Source organism: Salmo trutta, chromosome 3 (genome assembly GCF_901001165.1).
Source record: "Salmo trutta chromosome 3, fSalTru1.1, whole genome shotgun sequence".
Lineage (NCBI taxonomy): Eukaryota > Metazoa > Chordata > Actinopteri > Salmoniformes > Salmonidae > Salmo > Salmo trutta.
This window is the reverse complement of record NC_042959.1, coordinates 3,060,615-3,077,101: the sequence shown is the minus strand read 5'-3', so window position 1 is coordinate 3,077,101 and position 16,487 is coordinate 3,060,615. Positions and strand designations below refer to the sequence as shown.

Here is a 16,487-nt window from a genome sequence, read left to right as displayed (position 1 = left end):
TTTTCGATTACATTTGTATTGATGTCAGAGTGATTAGAGGGGCAATAGAGTGCTGAGTACCAGGCAGTTAGCTAGTTTGGTAGGTTACTAATGACCATCAGCAGCATCAGAGCTTGGAGAAGCCTAGGTACCGTGACTAAACAGCCACATAGAATTTGACTGCCGTCATGACTCGTGACCGCCGGTGTAGCAGTAATAACGTCACCATAACAGCGTTATTCACACCCTTTTACATTTTCCACATTTTGTTGTGTTAAAGCCTAAATTTAATAATTGATTACATTTCGATTTGGTGTCACTGATCTACACACAATACCCCATAATGTCAAAACTGAATTTTGTTTGACTCACAGCTGTAATCTCAGCCAAAGTGCTTCTACAAAGTATTGACTCAGGGGTATGAATACTTATTTAAATTAGATATTTAATTTTCTATAAGTTTCAACAACAAAAAAATCTAAATACAGGTTTTCACTTTGTCAATATGAGGTATTGTGTGTAGATGTGTGAGGAATTCGGGCTGTAACACAACAAAATGTGGAATAAGTCAAGGGGTATGAATACTTTCTGAAGGCTATTATATGTTGGTTGGAGAAAAAAGTACATTAGGTCTACTTACCACTATGTTCAGCTAACTGTAATTGAAAAAGTGTAGTTCTGACTATACTCTTCAAGAGAGGGTGATATTACAACCAAATAGATAACATTTATTTAACAATCCCTTAAAAACGGTACACAGTTGTCAATGGTTTTAGAGGAGCTGGGGGGTCTTCTTGCCCCCAAAGGGCAAATCGAACGCTCTGCACATTATTGTGACATTTTATTGATAACGACCTATACTCAATATTAAACTAAAAGTTGTATTGATAACGACCTATACTCAATATTAAACTAAAAGTTGTATTGATAACGACCTATACTCAATATTAAACTAAAAGTTGTATTGATAACGACCTATACTCAATATTAAACTAAAAGTTGTATTGATAACGACCTATACTCAATATTAAACTAAACTAAAAGTTATTTTAAAGTTACATTCTATTAATAAGACAGTATTGAATTATTTTTGGAGGAGACAAGTTAATAACATAAAAAGAGAAATAGGCAAAATAACAACCAAAACGGGTCTTACTCAAGTTTGTTTTGACTTATTTACTATAAGGAACTAGAAACTGCTATTCCCTCCAACACATATAAAACCCCAAAGAAACCAGATAAGACTGGAAATAAATCATATCTGAGACTTTGAACTGCCAGGCATTAAATGAAGGCTGTCGTTATGGGAACGGGATGTTTAACCACAGAGGTGTAAAATACCCATGTTCTGTATCATGTCATAAATTCAGATGTGAAAACAACGCTTTGCGTACATGCTTCATTGCTTGTTCTAAATTAATAACTTTACATGCTTACAGTATAAATACAAATGAGTAATTTACATGTTAATAACTGTCCAAATTATTAGTCTATTTGTAAACAGTATTTCTGTATATGCTTGTGTGTTAAACATATCAGCCGATGGGGCGGCAGGTAGTTTAGTGGTTAGAGTGGAGGGGGCGGCAGGTAGTTTAGTGGTTAGAGTGTAGAGGAGGCAGGTAGCCTAGTGGTTAGAGTGTAGAGGAGGCAGGTAGTCTAGTGGTTAGAGTGTAGAGGAGGCAGGTAGCCTAGTGGTTAGAGTGTAGAGGAGGCAGGTAGCCTAGTGGTTAGAGTGTAGAGGAGGCAGGTAGCCTAGTGGTTAGAGTGTAGAGGAGGCAGGCAGTTTAGTGGTTAGAGTGTAGAGGAGGCAGGTAGCCTAGTGGTTAGAGTGTAGAGGAGGCAGGTAGCCTAGTGGTTAGAGTGTAGAGGAGGCAGGTAGTCTAGTGGTTAGAGTGTAGAGGAGGCAGGTAGCCTAGTGGTTAGAGTGTAGAGGAGGCAGGTAGTCTAGTGGTTAGAGTGTAGAGGTGGCAGGTAGCCTAGTGGTTAGAGTGTAGAGGAGGCAGGTAGCCTAGTGGTTAGAGTGTAGAGGAGGCAGGTAGTCTAGTGGTTAGAGTGTAGAGGAGGCAGGTAGTCTAGTGGTTAGAGTGTAGAGGAGGCAGGTAGCCTAGTGGTTAGAGTGTAGAGGAGGCAGGTAGCCTAGTGGTTAGAGTGTAGAGGAGGCAGGTAGCCTAGTGGTTAGAGTGTAGAGGAGGCAGGCAGTTTAGTGGTTAGAGTGTAGAGGAGGCAGGTAGCCTAGTGGTTAGAGTGTAGAGGAGGCAGGTAGCCTAGTGGTTAGAGTGTAGAGGAGGCAGGTAGCCTAGTGGTTAGAGTGTAGAGGGAGGCAGGTAGCCTAGTGGTTAGAGTGTAGAGGAGGCAGGTAGTCTAGTGGTTAGAGTGGAGGGGCAGCAGGTAGCCTAGTGGTTAGAGTGTAGGGGCGGCAGGTGGCCTAGTGGTTAGAGTGTGGGGGCGGCAGGTAGCCTAGTGGTTAGAGTGGAGGGACGGCAGGTAGCCTAGTGGTTAGAGTGGAGGGGCGGCAGGTAGCCTAGTGGTTAGAGTGTAGGGGCGGCAGGTAGCCTAGTGGTTAGAGTGTAGGGGAGGCAGGTAGCCTAGTGGTTAGAGTGTAGGGGCGGCAGGTAGCCTAGTGGTTAGAGTGTAGGGGCGGCAGGTAGCCTAGTGGTTAGAGTGGAGGGGAGGCAGGTAGCCTAGTGGTTAGAGTGTAGAGGACGCAGGTAGCCTAGTGGTTAGAGTGGAGGGGAGGCAGGTAGCCTAGTGGTTAGAGTGTGGAGGCGGCAGGTAGCCTAGTGGTTAGAGTGTAGAGGAGGCAGGTAGCCTAGTGGTTAGAGTGGAGGGGAGGAAGGTAGCCTAGTGGTTAGAGTGTAGAGGGAGGCAGGTAGCCTAGTGGTTAGAGTGTAGAGGAGGCAGGTAGCCTAGTGGTTAGAGTGTAGAGGCGGCAGGTAGCCTAGTGGTTAGAGTGTGGAGGCGGCAGGTAGCCTAGTGGTTAGAGTGTAGAGGCGGCAGGTAGCCTAGTGGTTAGAGTGTAGAGGAGGCAGGTAGCCTAGTGGTTAGAGTGTAGAGGGAGGCAGGTAGCCTAGTGGTTAGAGTGTAGAGGAGGCAGGTAGCCTAGTGGTTAGAGTGTGGAGGCGGCAGGTAGCCTAGTGGTTAGAGTGTAGAGGAGGCAGGTAGCCTAGTGGTTAGAGTGGAGGGGAGGAAGGTAGCCTAGTGGTTAGAGTGTAGAGGGAGGCAGGTAGCCTAGTGGTTAGAGTGTAGAGGAGGCAGGTAGCCTAGTGGTTAGAGTGTAGAGGCGGCAGGGAGCCTAGTGGTTAGAGTGTAGGGGGGGCAGGTAGCCTAGTGGTTAGAGTGTAGGGGCGGCAGGTAGCCTAGTGGTTAGAGTGTAGGGGCGGCAGGTAGCCTAGTGGTTAGAGTGTAAAGGCGGCAGGTAGCCTAGTGGTTAGAGTGTAGGGGAGGCAGGTAGCCTAGTGGTTAGAGTGTGGAGGCGGCAGGTAGTCTAGTGGTTAGAGTGTGGAGGAGGCAGGTAGTCTAGTGGTTAGAGTGTAGAGGAGGCAGGTAGCCTAGTGGTTAGAGTGTGGAGGAGGCAGGTAGTCTAGTGGTTAGAGTGTAGAGGAGGCAGGTAGCCTAGTGGTTAGAGTGTAGAGGTGGCAGGTAGCCTAGTGGTTAGAGTGTAGAGGACGCAGGTAGCCTAGTGGTTAGAGTGTAGAGGCGGCAGGTAGCCTAGTGGTTAGAGTGTGGAGGCGGCAGGTAGCCTAGTGGTTAGAGTGTAGAGGCGGCAGGTAGCCTAGTGGTTAGAGTGTGGAGGCGGCAGGTAGCCTAGTGGTTAGAGTGTAGAGGAGGCAGGTAGCCTAGTGGTTAGAGTGTAGAGGAGGCAGGTAGCCTAGTGGTTAGAGTGTAGAGGCGGCAGGTAGCCTAGTGGTTAGAGTGTAGAGGCGGCAGGTAGCCTAGTGGTTAGAGTGTAGGGGCGGCAGGTAGCCTAGTGGTTAGAGTGTAGAGGCGGCAGGTAGCCTAGTGGTTAGAGTGTAGGGGCGGCAGGTAGCCTAGTGGTTAGAGTGTAGAGGCGGCAGGTAGCCTAGTGGTTAGAGTGTAGGGGTGGCAGGTAGCCTAGTGGTTAGAGTGTAGGGCGGCAGGTAGCCTAGTGGTTAGAGTGTAGAGGTGGCAGGTAGCCTAGTGGTTAGAGTGTAGAGGGAGGCAGGTAGCCTAGTGGTTACAGTGTAGAGGGAGGCAGGTAGCCTAGTGGTTAGAGTGTAGAGGCGGCAGGTAGCCTAGTGGTTAGAGTGTAGAGGAGGCAGGTAGCCTAGTGGTTAGAGTGTAGAGGCGGCAGGTAGCCTAGTGGTTAGAGTGTAGAGGCGGCAGGTAGCCTAGTGGTTAGAGTGTAGGGGAGGCAGGTAGCCTAGTGGTTAGAGTGTAGAGGGGGCAGGTAGCCTAGTGGTTAGAGCGTTGGGCCAGTAATCGAAAGGTTGCCTGGACAGATCCCTGAGCTGACAAGGTACAAATCTGTCGTTCTGCCCCTGGACAAGGCAGTTAACCCACTGTTCCCCGGAAGGCCGCCATTGTAAATAAGAATTCGTTCTGAACTGACTTGCCTAGTTAAATTGATTAATTTGTTATTCTCCAAGAGGAGTTTATCAACAATGACGCTCAATTAGAACTACTATGTTTATCTACTGTATCACAGAACAATCCCACAGTCAACCAGGTGACGATGACCAGAGATTTACTCTCCCACTAAAACCTTAATGACATTACTCACAAGTCACATCAACACATCCAAGTGAAGAAAAAAAAAATATATATATTCTAATGAACACAAACAAGTGTTCAAAGCTCAAACTTACCGGCCCACGTTCCTTAGTTGGGTATAGACAGACAGAGAGAGAGAGCCAGATAACAGGTGGTTGTTCCAGAGGGATGTGGAGAGGACTGAACCGGAGTCTAGGTGAGACCTTAGCCTACTGCTCTCTCTCTCTCTCTCTCTCTCTCTCTCTCTGTCTCTCTCTCTCTCTCTCTCTTGTGATTATCTCCTCTCTTTTAGGCTGTAAATGTTAATGATTAACACACATTGAGAAACACAGTGAACAACATGGCCTGGATGGACCGATGCAGCAGCCTCCTTACAGTGTGTGGTGTGTGTGGTGTGTGGTGTGGTGTGTGTGGTGTGTGGTGTGTGGTGTGTGTGGTGTGTGTGGTGTGGTGTGTGGTGTGTGTGTGGTGTGTGTGTGTGGTGTGTGTGTATGTGTGTGTGGTGTGTGTGTGGTGTGTGTGTGTGGTGTGTGTGTGGTGTGTGTGGTGTGTGTGTATGTGTACACCCATGCTAAAGACAGCTAGGTGTATTCTATAGCATACGGACAGCTAGGAGCATAGGTGAGGAGTCTCGTGCAGTAAAGTAAAATGCTGATAACTACAGTAACCAGGCTACAGTAACCAGGCTACAGTAACCAGGAGCTACAGTAACCAGGAGCTACAGTAACCAGACTACAGTAACCAGGCTACAGTAACCAGGAGCTACAGTAACCAGGCTACAGTAACCAGGAGCTACAGTAACCAGGCTACAGTAACCAGGCTACAGTAACCAGACTACAGTAACCAGGAGCTACAGTAACCAGGCTACAGTAACCAGGAGCTACAGTAACCAGGCTACAGTAACCAGGAGCTACAGTAACCAGAAGACCATACCCCCAGCATCAGATGAACTACAAACAAAACATTGTTTCTCTCAAAAGAGTTTTGAATATTTTAATTATTATCCTAGTGAGAAAAAAAACTGCGACAAGTTCAGACAACACTACTGCAGGCATAAAGAAGAATTACAGTCTTTCTCTCCATCTCTCTTTCTCTCCGTCTCTCTTTCTAAACAGGGAAAGCGTCCATCCCCTCTCCTCCCTTGATCTCTACATCCTCGCTACATGTACTAGACGATAGTGTGACATGTTGTGTCACAGGTCACTCACCGGTGTCCGAGCGATGATACATCACATACCAGCAGAGTCGAACCTACTGAACCCCTCTGTTGTCCAGCGAGGAGCCTCCTCCCTCCCTCCCTCCCTCCCCTCCTCCATCCCTCTCTCCCTCCCCTCCTCCCTCCCTCCCTCCCTCCCTCCCTCCGAGCAGAACTCTACTGAAACCCTCTGTTGTCCAGTGAGGAGCCTCCTCCCTCCCTCCCTCCGAGCAGAACTCTACTGAAACCCTCTGTTGTCCAGTGAGGAGCCTCCTCCCTCCCTCCCTCCCCCCCTCCCTCCCTCCCTCCCTCCCTCCCTCCTCCCTCCCTCCCTCCCTCCCTCCGAGCAGAACTCTACTGAACCCCTCTGTTGTCCAGCGAGGAGCTCCCTCCCTCCCTCCCTCCCTTGCTCCCTCCCTCCCTCCCTCCCTCCCTCCCTTGCTCCCTCCCTCCCTCCGAGCAGAACCTACTGAACCCCTCTGTTGTCCAGCGAGGAGCCTCCTCCCTCCCTCCCTCCCCTCCTCCATCCCTCTCTCCCTCCCCTCCTCCCTCCCTCCCTCCCTCCGAGCAGAACTCTACTGAAACCCTCTGTTGTCCAGTGAGGAGCCTCCTCCCTCCCCCCCTCCCTCCCTCCCTCCCTCCCCTCCCTCCCTCCCTCCCTCCCTCCCTCCCTCCGAGCAGAACTCTACTGAACCCCTCTGTTGTCCAGCGAGGAGCTCCCTCCCTCCCTCCCTCCCTCCCTCCCTTACTCCCTCCCTCCCTCCCTCCCTTGCTCCCTCCCTCCCTCCGAGCAGAACCTAGTGAAACCCTCTTGTTGTCCTGCGAGGAGCGTCCTCCCTGGGCAAAAATTGGTTGAATGAACGACCCCCTCAAAATATGATGACGTTCAATCAATGTGGAAAACTGATTTGGAATTGAATTTAAAAAAAAATTATTATACCCAACTTTGAACCTAAATTCAATGACATGGTGAATTTCTACGTTGATTTCACGTTGAATTCACATTAGTTGACAAGGCAACCAAATGTAGATCAAAAGTGGACTGTTGAACTGACGTCTGTACCCAGTGGGTCCTTCCATGGCACGATCACCTCACATGACCGTGATGCGAACAGGGCTGGGTCAGGAGAAACCTTCCACTGTACCGTAATTCCGGTGTGACACTGTAATTAACAGTGACCAGTGGCTCTTCGTCCCAAATGGCACCCTATTCCCTATAGGGCCCTGGTCAAAAAGTAGTGCACTATATAGGGAATAGGGCTCTGGTCAGAAGTAGTGCACTATATAGGGAATAGGGTGCCATTTGGGACGCAGTTAGCCTCTGTGTCTCTGGGCCAGTGAGAGACCCATCCTACTGTAGGGTACTGATGAGCTCGTTCCAATAAGACCCTCCCCCCACCGGGCCGCTCTGCTCAATCACCATGACATGGAGCGGACACACAAAGAATTATCGTCCTCCGCGTTCCACTGGCTTCATTACCCCAGATCTGCCTCCAAACAAAAGCAAGTCTGTATTCTAGTGCTCACTGCAACAGTAAACAACAATGCGACAATGACTAATATGTCTTCCAGGCCACTATAGTTCAGAATAAAGGGAATACTACAGATGAAGTGGTGTCTGAAAGATGGACAGATTTAGAGTTGATCTATAAAATGTAGACGACACTCGCACCATCAACTGTAGAATTAGTCTGTCATTTTTTTCTCTCACTCAGGTTGTGTCCTAAATTGCACCCTATTCCCTATTTACCGCACTACTTAGGGTGACATTTGGGACGTAATCTAAGTAGCGTACAACTGTACTTTGTTTTCCTAAAAACCATCAAATGGTTATCAGGAGTAGAGGTCTTCACGGATCCACCTGTACCCGAATACCCGAATACCCGAGACCCGAATACCCGAATACCCGAATACCCGAATACCAGAGACCCGAATACCCGAATACCAGAGACCCGAATACCCGAGACCCGAATACCCGAATACCCGAGACCCGAATACCCGAATACCAGAGACCCGAATACCAGAGACCCGAATACCCGAGACCCGAATACCCGAGACCCGAGACCCGAATACCCGAATACCAGAGACCCGAATACCCGAATACCAGAGACCCGAATACCCGAATACCCGAGACCCGAATACCCGAATCCCCGAATACCCGAATACCAGAGACCCGAATACCAGAGACCCGAATACCCGAGACCCGAATACCCGAGACCCGAGACCCGAATACCCGAATACCAGAGACCCGAATACCCGAATACCAGAGACCCGAATACCCGAACACACGAGACCCGAATACCCGAATACCCGAGACCCGAGGTCCGGAACCAGAATTCTAAATAAGGTCAGAGGTCTGTGTTGGATCTGATGTGATTTTTACGGGTCTGTGATTTTTACGGGTCTCGGGTATGTGTAAATTTAACTGACTTGTTCGGAAGGACCCATACAGATCCGAACACGACTGCTGCAACAGAGAGAGAGAGACAAATGTGACAATTCATGCTGCTGATCTTGCTTTGGAAGCATGGAACGTGTAGCTTGTCGTTGGCCAATCAGAAGTCATCACCGCGGCAATAGGTTACAGTCTTACAGCCTCCATGGGACAAACGTTAGGAGATATCTGATTAATGGAAGATGGAAACGTTAGGAGATATCTGATTAATGGAAGATGGAAACGTTAGGAGATATCTGATTAATGGAAGATGGAAACGTTAGGAGATATCTGATTAATGGAAGATGGAAACGTTAGGAGATATCTGATTAATGGAAGATGGAAACGTTAGGAGATATCTGATTAATGGAAGATGGAATTATAATGACTCAATTAAAAGTTTAAGGAGAAGGATAGGCTACAACGTCCGAGAGGCAACAGGTAGGCTGCTACTTAATAACATGGTTGGAGTTGTTGTGTACGCACTGCGTTAGCCAGCTTAACTAGCTTCTCCTGGTTTGATCATAAATAACCTAGCTATGGCAGATATTACTCAACTGTAGCGCATGTCGGCTTGGTTGGTTGTTGCCTCTTGTCTCTCCCTCCCTCCTCAGTACCGCCCCTCCCCCCGCCTGCTAGAGTGGCTCCTCCCCCCGTCTGCTAGAGAGGCTCCTCACCCCGCCTGCTAGAGTGGCTCCTCCCCCCGTCTGCTAGAGAGGCTCCTCCCCCCGCCTGCTAGAGTGGCTCCTCCCCCCGCCTTTTAGAGTGGCTCCTCCCCCCGCCTTTTAGAGAGGCTCCTCCCCCCGCCTGCTAGAGTGGCTCCTCCCCCCGTCTGCTAGAGCGGCTCCTCCCCCGCCTGCTAGAGTGGCTCCTCCCCCGCCTGCTAGAGTGGCTCCTCCCCCCGTCTGCTAGAGCGGCTCCTCCCCCCGTCTGCTAGAGCGGCCCCTCCCCCCGCCTGCTAGAGTGGCTCCTCCCCCGCCTGCTAGAGTGGCTCCTCCCCCCGTCTGCTAGAGCGGCTCCTCCCCCCGCCTGCTAGAGCGGCTCCTCCCCCACACCTGCTAGAGCGGCTCCTCCCCCCGTCTGCTAGAGCGGCTCCTCCCCCCGCCTGCTAGAGTGGCTCCTCCCTCCACCTGCTAGAGCGGCCCCTCCCGCCACCTGCTAGAGAGGCTCCTCCCCCCACCGGCTAGAGCGGCCCCTCCCCCCGTCTGCTAGAGCGGCTCCTCCCCCCATCTGCTAGAGCGGCTCGCAATTTATCAGCTCCATTTAATAACGTAGCTTCACAAATGACTTTTCTGCTGCTTCCCTTGGATCGGACCGGGTCTGTATACAACCAGGTCTATACGGGTCTAGTTATACGGTACTGGTCTCGGGTTCACATCAGGTCTATTTCAGAATGAAGACCTCTAATCAGGAGGTCCATCTTAACACTGCATCAAAACTCTTAACGCTAAAACATCGGTTTAACTTTTGATAGATCATCAGATCAGGAAGGTTCTGATTATTCCTTCAAGTCCATATCCACATTCTGAAAAGACCATTATAAACTGGGTGGGATCGAGCCCTGCAAGCTGATTGGCTGACAGCCATGGTATATCAGACCGTATACCATGGGTTTATTTTTACTGTTCTAGTTACGTTGGTAACCAGTTTAAAATAGTAAAAAGGCCTCTCTGGGGTTTGTGGTATATGGCCAATATACCACGGCTAAGGGCTGTGTCCAGGCACTCTGCATTGCGTCGTGTCTAAGAACAGCCCTTAGCCGTGGTATATTGGCCATATACCACACCCTCCTCGGGCCTTATCGCTCACTTAGACTCTGGTTGCATCTGACAACTTATTCTCGATAATGCAGTGGTTTTCATCCTGTAGTCTGCAGGTGGTCCCCATTTAGTTGTTTTTGAATTTGTATTTTAACATTTAATTTGCAATTTCACACAAATATATAAACTTTTCACAATGCGAATTGTTTATATTAGGAATTTGATTCACTGCTAAAATGGACTAAATATAAGTGCCAAGATATTTTTGGTTAAAGAAGATATGCGACTCCAAAAATGATTGTCCTCAAGCACTGTCATGCCCATAGGGGGCACAGGGGCACGTGATATGTTGTAAAATATATAAAATTATTTTAAAAAATGTAAACACTACTAGCCCCTTAGCAATTTTACGATGTTGGCTTTAGCTAGCCCAGATCGGTTCCCAATCTCCCATCCTCATAACTAGCTGCCAAGAAGCCATTTCAGGCCATCGACCAAGTTAGAATAGCTAGCTTGTCTAACTATCTTATCTGGTATGCCTGCTAGCAAGGTTGGGAGACTTTAGAAAAGCAAGTAATTACTAAATGTACTGAATAAGACTTACATCCCTTTTAAATATTTTAACCAGATTTTAACAGAGATGCAGAGAAGCATATTTTGATTCTTAAAAAAAAACATTCAGGAGGATACAGACCTCTTTTTGTTATGTTTCCACACTTTGTTATGTTATTCTAAAATTGATTAAGTAAAAATATATAGTCAGCAATCTACACACAATACCCCATAATGACAAAGCAAAAACAGTTTTTAATTTTTTTTTTTTTGCAATTTTATTAAAAATAAAAAAAACAGAAATTACTTACTTAAGTAAGTATTCAGACCCCTTTCTATGAGACTCGACATTGAGCTCTGGTGCATCCTGTGTCCATTTATCATCCATTTCTACAACTTGATTGGAGTCCACCTGTGACACACCTGTCTATATAAGGTCCCACAATTGACAGCAAATGTCAGAGCAAAAACCAAGCCATGAGGTCGAAGGAATTGTCCGTAGAGCTCCGAGACAGGATTGTGTCGAGGCAAAGGTCTGGGGAAGGGTACCAAAACATTTGTGTAGCATTGAAGGTCCCAAAGAACACAGTGGCCTCCATCATTCTTAAATGGAAGAAGTTTGGAACCACCAAGACTCTTCCTAGAGCTGGACGCCCGGCCAAACTGAGCAATCGGGGGAGAAGGGTCTTGGTCAGGGAGGTGACCAAGAACCTGATGGTCACTCTGACAGAGCTCTAGAGTTCCTCTGTGGAGATGGGAGAACCTTCCAGAAGGACATCCATCTCTGCAGCACTCCACTAATCAGGCCTTTGATTTGATTTGAGTGGCTAGACGGAAGCAACTCCACAGTAAAAGGCACATGACAGCCCACTTGGAGTTTGCCAAAAGGCACCTAAAGACTCTCAGACCATGAAAAACAAGATTATCTGGTCTGATGAAACCAAGATTGAACTCTTTGGCCTGAATGCCAAGCGTCACATCTGGAGGAAGCATGGCACCATCCTTACGGTGAAGCATGGTGGTGGCAGCATCATCCTATGGGGATGTTTTTCAGCGGCAGAGAAGAGAGACTGGTCAGGATCGAGGGAAAGATGAACGGAGCAAAGTACAGAGAGATCCTTGATGAAAACCTGCTCCAGAGCGCTCAGGACCTCAGACTGGGGTGAAGGTTCACCTTCCAACAGGACAACGACCCTAAGCATACAGCCAAGACAATGCAGGAGTGGCTTCAGGACAAGTCTCTGAATGTCCTTGAGTGGCCCAGCCAGAGCCCGGACTTGAACCCGATAGAACATCTCTAGAGAGACCTGAAAATAGCTGTGCAGAGACTCTCCCCATCCAACCTGACAGAGCTTGAGAGGATCGACAGAGAAGAATGGGAGAAACTTCCCAAATACAGGTGTGCCAAGCTTGTAGCGTCATACCCAAGAAGACTCGAGGCTGTAATCGCTGCCAAAGGTGATTCAACAAAGTACTGAGTTAAAGGTTCTGAATACTTATGTAAATGTGATATTTCTGGGTTTTGTTTTTAATACATTTGCAAAAATGTCTAAAAAACATTTTTGGGCTTTGTCATTATGAGGTATTGTGTGTAGAATGATGAGGAAAATAAACAATTTAATCATTTTTAGAATAAGGCTGTACCGTAACAAAATGCGGAAAAAGTCAAGGGGTCTGAATAGTTTCCGAAGGCACTGTACTTTTGACCTAGAATTTTTCATAATGACTATGTCTGTAGATTGCAGGAAAAAAGCTGTTTCAGGGGTTTTGTAAAAATGCTAAATTCTCCAACTTCCAGACGAAGGGCCTGCCCCCCTGTGGACCAACCCCAGCCATCCTCACGTACCTTGTGCCCCATCAGATTTTGGGAGTCCCAGGAACAGAAAAGGTTGGGAACCGTTGCTATAGTGACCTATATAGGGAAGAGGGTGCCATTTCAGACAGTCTCTGAGTTTGGGAGAAGGTTTAAACTTGGGGGGGGGGGGGGTCTTTGAATTTGTTACCCTCTTAACAAGGCTAATCAATCAACAACTTACAGAAAGGGGATTTGTTACCCTCTTAACAAGGCTAATCAATCAACAACTTACAGAAAGGGGGATTTGTTACCATCTTAACAAGGCTAATCAATCAACAACTTACAGAAAGGGGGATTTGTTAGCCTCTTAACAAGGCTAATCAACAGTTTACAGGGAAGGGGGGATTTGTTACCCTTTTGTTTACATGGGAAGGTAATCTATCTGTCTCTTCCCAGTTTACTGTGTGTATGGAATATAGTCTGAAACACTCTGGAGTCCCCTTATTCTGGGCCCTGGTTAAAAGTAGTGTACTATATGGAAAAGGCTGTGATTTGGGACTGCAGAAGGGGGAGTGGGTGCACAGTGTGGATGAAAAGCCCCAAAATATCCTCAACCCAAGCCCCATATATAAATGACCAACTTCTGAAGGATACACACACACACGCACACACACACACACACACACACACACACACACACACACGCACGCACGCACGCACGCACGCACGCACGCACACACACACACACACACACACACACAACACACACACACTACATTGAGAAGTTAACCAATTTAACTTTGAATATGCTTAGTCATTTCGTGGCACAGAGTCAAACCATTTCGGTAAAAAGTAGAATGTCCTGGATTAATTATATTATATAGCAGGAATCAAGTCATTCTCCTCTAATCTCGTCCTCTTAGACTTTGGTTTATGACTTGTTTAACATAGGTCGCCTCTCCCCTCCCTAGATACTGTAGTCAGGTGGCGAATGTTTTCAGTAATGATATCAAGGGCTGGATTAGCAAAGCAAAGCGGTAATTATGCAATAAAACGACAAAATTCCAGTCAAATTAAACATACGCGTCAAGAAGCAATTAAATCTATTGGAGTTTTCTGATTGTCCAACACACTGGTTGAATCAACGTTGTTTCAACGTTATTTGTCAATGTATTGTGACATGAAACCAATATGGAAAATACATTGGATTTGAAAAAAAAAGTTACCATCAACCAGAATTGTTTTCATCTAATTTCTACCGATGTTGTAAACATTGAAATTAGGGTAAAACTTTAACTTAAATACATTGACTTAACCTGACTAACAGATTGTTACATCAATCTAATTTCAACATAATCATCAGAACTCTGTGTATACGTTGAAATAGCATAGAAAATTCCACGTAGAAACGTATAAATTCGGTGTATATTTGTACTGCGACTATTTGCACATTGCTGAAACACTTTACGTAGCTGATCATATGACACTGGAAAAGTCTATCTTTTTTAAACCTTTTTTTTGAGTGCAATATCTACTGTTCAATATCTACTGTTCAATATCTACTGTTCAATATCTACTGTTCAATATCTACTGTTCAATTTTGTGTCTTTTCACTTTTATTTATTGTTTGTTTCACTTGTTTTGGCAATGTAAACATGTTTCCCATGCCAATAATTTCACGTCCTGACCATAGTAAGTTGTTATTTTCTATGGTAGAGTAGGTCAGGGCGTGACATGGGGTGTTTGTCCATTTTTGTATTTCTATGTTCAGTTTCTAGTTTTGTATTTTTATGTTGGTTTTGTTTGGTATGATCTCCAATTAGAGGCAGCAGGTTGTCGTTGTCTCTAATTGGAGGTCATATTTAAGTTGATGTTTGTCCCACTTGTGTTTTTTGAGGGTGATTATATTTTGTGAGTGTGTTTGTTCCTCCTGCGTCACGGTTTGTTGTTTGTTTGTTTGTTTGTTGTTTGTTGTTTTGTATCGCATTAAGTTTCACTATCCAATAAATATGTGGAACGAAACCGACGCTGCATTTTGGTCCGATCATTTGAACAGCCGTGACAAATAAAGCCCTTTAGAGCGAGCGAGAGAGAGAGAGAGAGCGAGAGAGAGAGAGAGAGAGAGAGAGATCGATCAGTGATGAGTTATAACGAACGTGTCTCACAGGGTGGGATCTTAGACGGGCGTAGGAAAGAGATTAACAACTGAGGGTGTATCAATTCCACAGTTAGCTGTTTTATTACTGCTGTACATGGCAGATCTATAGTCAGGATCAGTTTGTTCAATAAGAGTCCAAAGGTCAGCTTTGTGATGTTCCACGTGGACTGAAATAGACAGTCACTATCATTACTTAACTGCTGCTGCTAGTCATCTTATTTAGCTGACTTTAAGCATTTCCAGAGACTAAACCATATCGTCATGGCTACAATATGATCCGTATACTGTATTTGTATTTACTTAATCTACATCTAAATGTAACGAATCATTTGGTTTGTAAAACTAATTGTTTGACTAACCGATTCATTCTATATATAACCTACAGTTATAACTATGGAATATAAGGCTTTAGATCAACAGGCCTATCTGTTCATGATCATGTGCCTCTTGTCTTCTGACCTCAATGGGACTTCCTGGATTAAAAAAAGTAACAAATAATATATATATATATATATATACATATAAAAGGACTTTTATGAATAATATTTTACGTCATCTCACACAAGTCCTTATTGAGATGAGCAGATGAAAGACAAAGTGAATAGCTGCTTTTCCACTAGAGGGAGGCAGAAGTCAAAAGCACACACTGTGTCGCAAACCGATGACGAACCCTGGATCTCCTTTGTGAGCCACCTGACTGTTTGCCCTCAAATGAGCAAAAACCTAGACATTCCCTTGGGAAACCAGCCTAAAATCTTCAGGTTTCGTCTCAGACAAGGCTAAGTGTGGTTCCTAGTCCCGACCATCTCCGTTGGGTGTAGTGTAGCGTAATACTACAGGGGGTATTCTACAACATTCTTCGAAAGATACTAATAACCATCGTGTAGCTGATAGTGAAATTGCATTGATACAAACTAAAACAAAGGAGCATATAAAGTCAAAAATCCATTAGATATGAGGATATTGACCTACTTCTAGACAAGTGATCTTGACAGCCGACACATGACATTGGGGATATTCGTCTGTCCCAGTCATACCGTCATTACGGTAAAGCAGACAGGATGGAGGGCGCTCTCTCATATGCGCCCAAATGGGGGTAAAACGTTTACTGCGAACCCCCAAAAACAAGTGTCAGGGTGCTCTACCAGCCATGTACAATCAACTGGACTATATTATGATTACAATTTGGCGGCGTCTAGTCATAAATCCCGCGTAGGGTGTTGGTTTCAGGTGTTTTGTGTACTACAAGGTATAATGTATGTACCTTTCTTTACAATAGTGGTGAAATCCACGGAATGTTCCACATAGGAACAGCTGACGACAATGCCGCACCGAAAATATGAACGAGATGTGAAGGATTACAAGAAGTATCATTAAATCAAATGCTTGCTAATTAACAATCAGGTAACGATATTTATCACGTTGTCTAGACAGTTTGCATAGATTTTTCTGTTCCTGTTTGCGTGCTAGCTGGCTGGGTCACAGTTTTTCCAGGGATTGCGTTGGGTTTCGCTGTCTGTCTTTTCCCCCAGTCTGCCTTGAGCCCCTCCTTGTTTTGTATTTCGCTAGGAGAGAGTAATGTTTACATTCCGCATAGGAAACGTAAGGATAGACCCCCGTTATCTCCCACTTCACGAACCGGTGTTATGTCCAGTCAAAGATGGTTAGGACATCCCAATAAGGATGCATTGCTCTCCTTCCCCGCTTATATGAATATAACCGTCTGCAACATTGCAGTGTTTTTACCTGCAGTGAAGCAATCAGACAGCCAGGCCTGACGTGCAGATGCTCAGACATAATCCATGATGTAATTTTATCTGGGCAAAATATATGTATGCTGGATCAATAGACTTTAAAAAAAAAATAATAATACTTTATTTATT

At 46.0% G+C, this 16,487-nt stretch overlaps 2 protein-coding genes across 9 annotated transcripts in view; one reads left to right on the top strand and one right to left on the bottom strand.

The window, feature by feature from the left end:
• The window catches only part of cdhr2 (cadherin related family member 2), a 55,840-nt gene extending 40,247 nt beyond the window's left edge, over positions 1–15,593 (bottom strand). Inside the window, exon 1 of one of the 3 annotated variants that reach the window (XM_029720351.1) lies at positions 15,577–15,593. The gene's annotated coding sequence lies outside the window, so the exon portion shown is untranslated. Of the gene's footprint in view, positions 1–4,805; positions 4,930–15,576 lie in introns of those variants that run through there. The other 2 variants (XM_029720335.1, XM_029720343.1) reach the window with 2 other exon arrangements.
• A 56-nt stretch (positions 15,594–15,649) lies between these two features.
• LOC115166458 (RING finger protein 44) overlaps positions 15,650–16,487 on the top strand; it is a 42,399-nt gene continuing 41,561 nt past the window's right edge. For 4 of the 6 annotated variants that reach the window (XM_029720375.1, XM_029720385.1, XM_029720371.1 and 1 more), the window contains exon 1: positions 15,650–16,008. The gene's annotated coding sequence lies outside the window, so the exon portion shown is untranslated. The remainder of the gene's footprint in view (positions 16,009–16,487) is intronic. The other 2 variants (XM_029720361.1, XM_029720386.1) reach the window with 2 other exon arrangements.